Genomic DNA, 7,318 nt, shown 5'->3' on the forward strand with positions numbered 1-7,318 from the left:
GGTCTTTCTATCCTTATCGAGATTAGTGAAGAATAGGTTATTTTTGGTTAAGTATTTAAAAAGATTTTTTAATGGTTTTATTATTTTTGAGTATAAAATTATTATCGTTCATTTAAAATCTTTGTTAATAAAATTAAATAATTAAATTATGGTTTAGTTAATATATTTTTTCTTTTTTCAAATATTATAGATTAGATTGTATTAACAGAAAAGATAGATATAAAACGGTCTTATTGTGAGGGTAGATAAGATTTTTAACGTCTTGGTTAGTTGAAATTTTTCTTCATACAAAAAATATTGATACAAGAGAAAATGCGATGGGTTAATTCTTAAACCAACATAGCCACTGACAAGTGAATTAAAGACCATAACTGGATAACCTAATTAAATGTTTGTTTATACCGGATGTTCCATGTAACCTAAACTAAATCACATATCACAAAAGTTACACATGGGACAAAAAATTTTTTTGATAAAATTTGGTCGAGATGATTCTTTCAACATACAGAGTGACAGCATCGCCTTTTTCCGATAATTTGGAATACAGCAATAAAATTTTTATAGTGGCTCTAATCTATTGGGGAAACTCGGCGAGGAGGATTACCAGATTTCAGAAGTGGTTTGGGCATTCTCTGCAGTGCCAGCTAAAATAATCCTGCATACCTCATTATCTACAGGATACTTTGTGATTCTAACTGGCAGATTACCACTATCTAACCATATCAAGTAGATAAGGACCGGGCATGAGGTGATGAGAAAGCTGAGCCTTAAAAGCTATCCCAAGAGCTAGCGCATTCAGGAAATGTTTAATGATTAGGCAAAAATCGTGGTAAAACTTGTTGCTTCATAAATGACTCATAATTGCCTCAAAGTGATTTTGCTTATTTGGACATTGTTAACTGGTCTCTTCCAACTGTAGTCAATATATGTGTGACTGTACTGTTCTAACAAATGACGTACATGGATAATACGTTGGATTATAAACTATAGTGGTAGTCACACCTAGTGAATAGACTTATAAAAACGCAGGTTGGGTTGTATTAGATCAAAAAAATAGAAGGCAGAAAAGAATTGGGTTGTACAAAATTTTTATTGAGAGGAATTGTTTATGAAAAACTTCTTTATTTGCTTTCGCAATATTTTTTCAATATTATATTAGTCCGTAATTCACAAGTTTTGTGCCTCTATTGGACAGGAATCAAAGTAATGCATAACGCTTGATCGTTCCGTTAGATGGCGCGTACGATTTAATACAAATCTGTACACAAAAGAATACTGTAATGATGTTATATTAAATATTTAGTTTTATTCATTAAACAAATAAGATTATTTATTGTTCTAATTTTCTTAATCTAACGGTTTTCTTATAGAAAATGTCATCTACATGAACTTTTTGATGAATTTGAACTGGTGAATTAAAGGTGGCGCTGTACTACAAAAATTTATAAAATATATATCTAATTAAATGTTAATAAGAAATATTTTTCAATCATTTTTTTAATCAGTTATAGAGTTTACAATTACTTTAAAGGACGTCAACTTGTTTAAAAAAAAATGTAACAAATATACCGATTAATTAATATTGTTTTTAATGAATACTTAATTGTTAAGATTAAATTTGATCATTTGTATGATGACTATATAAATAGTCGAGTTATAATACTAAATGTTTATAAAATGAAAATGTTTGTAATCTAAAAAATTAAACCTAAAAATATAAATCAATGTTTTTTGTAACATAATTTTTTTTGAAATCATCAATGTTGTTGTACTATCAAGCTTCTACAGTAATACATTCGCGGGTGGTTCGGGTGTTTCAATCGGAAAGTAATTATCGGTGATCGCAGTGAGATAGTAAAGGATGGGGGAACGCTTCTGACCACCACCACCGCCGGCTAAAGCTGAAGCGCGGGGGAAAGCGTAGAACACCGAGCAATCAGATAAGCCGCCCCGGTTGGCAGACAATGGAGGCAATAAAATGGTAATTGAAACGCGGAAATATTTCGCCCGCCCAGGCGTATATTTTCCGGCTCGCAATATTAGATTACATTTTAATCAGCTGCTACCGGGGGCTGCCCCGGTCCGCCGCCGCCACCGCCGTCCGATGTACGAATTGGGGTGGTGGTGGTGCCGCTAGAGCTGCTGCTATGGCCCGCTACGAACAGGTTACCGACCATTACTCAAACTTGACGCTAAAGGCCTAATCCAATTGTTACGCCCTCTGTGCGGCCCCACGAACGACGGCTGCTAGTAGCTCCGAAACAACCCCACATCTGCGGTTATCGCCGAATCTACGTCACCCTAGATAGGATTTTGAATTGAGATACATAAACAACAATTCAATCATATAATATTATCTACATAGTCTATAATATCAGTGTACAAAAATGTTCCACACATCACGTTTGTATTTTCCACTTCTTTCCTCACTTTTCGTAAAGAATATGCTATATCAAGAAATTCTAGATCAATTGACCAAGGCAGTAGCTCTACATTTATGTTATGCTTGGTTCTACAATAAGTTATCGGATTTCGTAACAAAAATCAAGATTTTAAGAAATGGTGGAGAGACTTAGAATAGACATAGATTTTGATGGTCTGTAAGATTTTACCATCCTCCTGAGCGGTTTAAAGTGCTCTCGTTGGCTAAAAGCAGGATTTATCTATCGTAAAAATTTATCAAGAGCCTAAATGAAAAATTGTTCACATGCGGTAGTAATTTTGGTATTTCCAACTGTTCAGGATCATCATTTGGTTGAATAGATGAATCTTCTCCTATTTTTGATAGTAGTGCTATGATAAATAACACTACAAGATTACTCCGTCTTTTAGTGTTCATCAAGATTGCAGGAAAACAAGCGTTTCATATTCTTAACCACATTATGACCACGAAGATCGCTGGATTGAAAAAATGTTTCGTAAAGTTATGGTCATTGTGTATTGCCAGATGGATTGGGAAAGGTCTGTTATGTTTATTAAGGTTAATGACACCAAGGATAGAATATTGGCTAAGGTTATAAACGGTGCTCAATTTCTGACAATTTGTGAACAGACTGGTAACATTTGTTTTGGCCCGAGGAAGGCCTGTTAATGTTGAGTAAAGCTATTATGTCTGTGTACATAGTGCTCGTCATATGCCACGATAATTCATAGGGCATCCAGTTTAAATATGATTTTAGATATCACCATGAGCCAAAACATATCACATTTGGTTGATCTACAAAATAGGACTACTTTTGAAGTAATAAAATACTGGAAACCTGATTCTTCTTCAATGGATAGTGAGGTTCAGAAAAATTAAGAAAACAACACATTTGCTAATAGTATTGAACCAGTGTGGACATAGAGAATACTAGGTTAACACAGTGGAAATCCTTCAATTTGGTATATGTGTTGTTAACGGCAGTCTTAGGAAAATCGAACTAGGGAATAGCGCAGGCTTTACTATTCATAACGTTCAACACAAAATCGTCCAATATATTAAGGTCCGACAAGTGGGGTGTAATTCCGAAGAGGTGATTAAGCCGGGAGACTTCATAATGTGTATTTGACGTATTGAGGGGGCTCATGGATTCACCACAGCTTTTTCAATTCTAATCAGTTAACATCGATTTTCACCCCTAATAACCCATCTTTTCAATACTAAACAGCTACTCTCCTGTACATTGGAGACGAGGTTAAGGTTGCCGGTCAACCGTTTCTGGGACAATTTTTGATATCTCCTATCGCGTTCTAATGGCGTCGTCCCTTCAAGGTAAATAATTTAGAAATAAATTTTGATTTTATGGATCCCCATTAAGAAAAGAGCTTTCCTCGAACTTTGTAAATATGGACATCCAAAGAATCTGAAGATTATGGATTAAGATGTAACCCCGAGTGTGCTATATGTATCAAGTTGACATATTAACTTGACAGGCAGAAAGTAAGTTTGAATATAGGGTTATTAAACAACACACCCTCCTCCTCGTCAACTTAAACATGCGCGTGATACATATTGCCCACTGGGGATATGCTTGGGTCTGCTACTTAAAAGTTAAAAAAGTTTTAAAAAGTAATACAAATTGAATTGTCATATAATATTACTTTAATAAAGTACCACTTTTCTAAAAAGATTTTTTCTTCATAATTTTTAAAAATAATAATCTGTTAAAAATCATTACTTATTTTACAATAAAATTTATATCTTTGTTCCAAACTATTTTAAAAATGTTCTTGTATAATATAGATTTACGAATGTGGTTAAATAACTGAACGAGCAAGTGGGGAGAATGGATCGTGAAACGAAATAATCCATTATTCAAATATTTTTCCAGTGTAATTGTCTATGAAACATTGAAACCGTGTGCACATTTTCACAGTCTCCACATGTATTTGAATAGTTGCATTATAGAATACCCTAATGTTCCATGAAGTGCACACCAAAACTGGTGCACTTCTCTATTCCATAGTTTTACTATTTGCACCCGAACTTGTCTCGGTGGCAATTTAACCAAATACACACATTGCACGTGTCAGCTATCCATAGAAACTCTAATTTAATCGAGTTGTCTTTGTTCGTGCACGATAAAATATTTAAATTTGTTCATCGAATCCACAGTAATTTTGTAACTGGAAAACATAAAGAAAGAAGTGGAAAGTATATTATTTTTGGTTAAAGGGGGATAAAGTTTTGTTACCTCATCGAACCCCAACGATGGCAAATAACTTAATCCGAGATGAGGGCGTGATGATCGACGCTGTAATCGCTTGTCCGATAGAATTTCCTGTCCAATAAGTCAAAGCTTGAAAGGCTGTGAACTGACCAATCGAGCTCTCTAAATCCCCTCTCTAAAGTTCCTATTAAAACAACGAAATTCAAACTTATTCTTCAAAAACAAAGTTTTTTTAAGGGTATATTTGATATTGAATTTAAAGTCCCGGAAGTATTTACATCGGTCGAATTTAATTCTTGAACGGTAACATTGGCGTCCGACGGCGGATGCAGTCGATTGCTATTGGAATATTTAGGTGAAGCGCGTTAGTTCCTAAATAATTCAAGATGCCAAATGGAAAAATTACGCGGTTCGGTGCCCACCGGTCCGTGCTTTTAATGTCAATTTATTTTCAATTTCCATCGTATCCCTCTCCACGTTGCGTTCTGTTACGCTCATTTTTTTTGTTGCGTAGCTACACTGAATAGACAATCGCAGCCATTAAGCGCTTATAGATTAAAATCGTTACCCTAATAAAAAATTTAAAATTTAATTAACTAAAAGCTATGATTATTCCAACACAATTCCAATAAAACAAAAACCATTTTTTAATTACAATAGTACCATTCTTTTTTCTAACAAGTTTTAAAAAATCTCATTATACAATGTGTTAATTAATTATCGTATCCGACGTCATTATTGCAAGTATGCAACCAATATTACAGTATTGGTATTGCAATACACAATTTGCGTATTTGGTTGCATATTTGCAATGATGACATCGGGTACGATAATTAATTAACACACTGTACATACATAGATAGTAGAATAGTTACGTTTGAAAATCCCAAAGGACGATATCAAATGTAACAACAACGCCCCCGAATCTCTCAAATCTCGTTATCGATTAACTTAATCAGAACAGTTCTATCTATACGACAAACTACAATGGGCGTTGGCGTCGAAGGCAGATGCATTGAGTTTTGCTGTACGATTGGGAACGTTGGACACGGACAATGGTATAGACGACGTGCCGGCGACGACTCCCTCGGGATCTCCGGGTTAATTGATCCCCCGATGATTCCCGGTGTTGGCGATCGGAGCTTCCTCTCACGGATATTTAATTTCAAACGGGTTGGGGAGTACACTCAAGTGGTTCCCCTAGAAAGTTTGTGATTGATTAATGATGCGATAGCAAATTATAAAACGTTTTGGTTTTGATTAAAAATTATTATTAGAAAAATTTTTGATACTATTTATATTATCTTTAATATCAGACAAAGCATAACAGGAAATGATACTTTATCTAGACACAAACCTAGGTTTTTCATACTTAATTTTTTCCAACATTACTATGTCAATTTCATCTTCGTTTTCTGCCGCTATCCTCAAATGGTTCTTCGTCCAAATCCAAATACCCCATATTTTTGTATTATCCTATAACTTTTTGTTACAAAATAGATATTCTGGACTAAGTTTGCAGAGCAATCAAACGACTGCCATGAAATTTAACGCATGGCGTGAGATATAATACAATCAAAATTAATGAATAGGTTAACACCAATAGTACCATAAACTTACAACGTGATATTTATGAGAACATTACTATTGGCATGGTTAGTGTAATTTTAGACCTTGTTTACTAAGAACAATTCAATGGGTCGCGTAAAAGAAGGCTTTATAAACTCTTGGAAACAAACATTAATTTTTCTGGCAATTTAGCATCAATGCAGTGCAATTTCAGACATTTTCTTCAGATTTTGAAATCTATGCAACTTAATTCGAAACTTCTTCTTTCTGTGGAGTATATTTCTGTTCTTACTAGATCTAGCAATATGTCATCTGTGATGTGTGACTTCTTATTAAAGCCTCTAAATAGATCTATTTAGTACAATTCCAAACTAGTAAAAAACTTTCTTATAGACTTTGATCTACGATCTACGAAAATTATTGTTTCTCTTTGAATGTTATAATAGCAATGTTATTTTTCCCTCTAAAATTACTTCGAGACCTTGAGTCTAAAATCCATGTAATATAACTCCAAGTTTTTTCTTAATTCTGAAATGCTGTCTAGATTGCAAAATTATTGCAGCTGGTAGGAAATATCATTAATCTGTAAGTTGTAATTGTTTATTTTTTCTTGGAATCATTAAGAAAAGCCTTAAATTATAGAATCTGTGCATCTAATTTCAGTAATTTTTGGGATCATGCAACCAATATTGCAATTCCAACTTCACTACGTGTAAGTACATGCGATTTCAGACCAATTCTTAAATGGTGCATAAATTGCCTCTGATATTACAAACTTCTTATTTGAATGTGGAAGTTATGGGTAACCCTAAATTTCTTCTTGGAGCCAAGCCAGTACAATTCCAGACATCTTAAAGACCATCTTTAAGCCTGAAATCTTTTGTATAAGGAGTATATATAATCCATGCAGTGCAGTTCTCGACATTTACTTGGCCTGCTCTTGGAATCTATGTCTATTGGTCTAATATTTATGAGTGTAATGTTAAATTTCATCTTGGAGTCTGGCATGTGGAGCAATTCTTTCATTATTTTTATAAAGGATTTTGTTAGCTGTCTTATTGGAGTGGTTATAAATATTTGCATAATTTTTTGTAAAT

This window comes from Onthophagus taurus, chromosome 2 (assembly GCF_036711975.1).
Source record: "Onthophagus taurus isolate NC chromosome 2, IU_Otau_3.0, whole genome shotgun sequence".
Classification (NCBI taxonomy): Eukaryota; Metazoa; Arthropoda; class Insecta; order Coleoptera; family Scarabaeidae; genus Onthophagus; species Onthophagus taurus.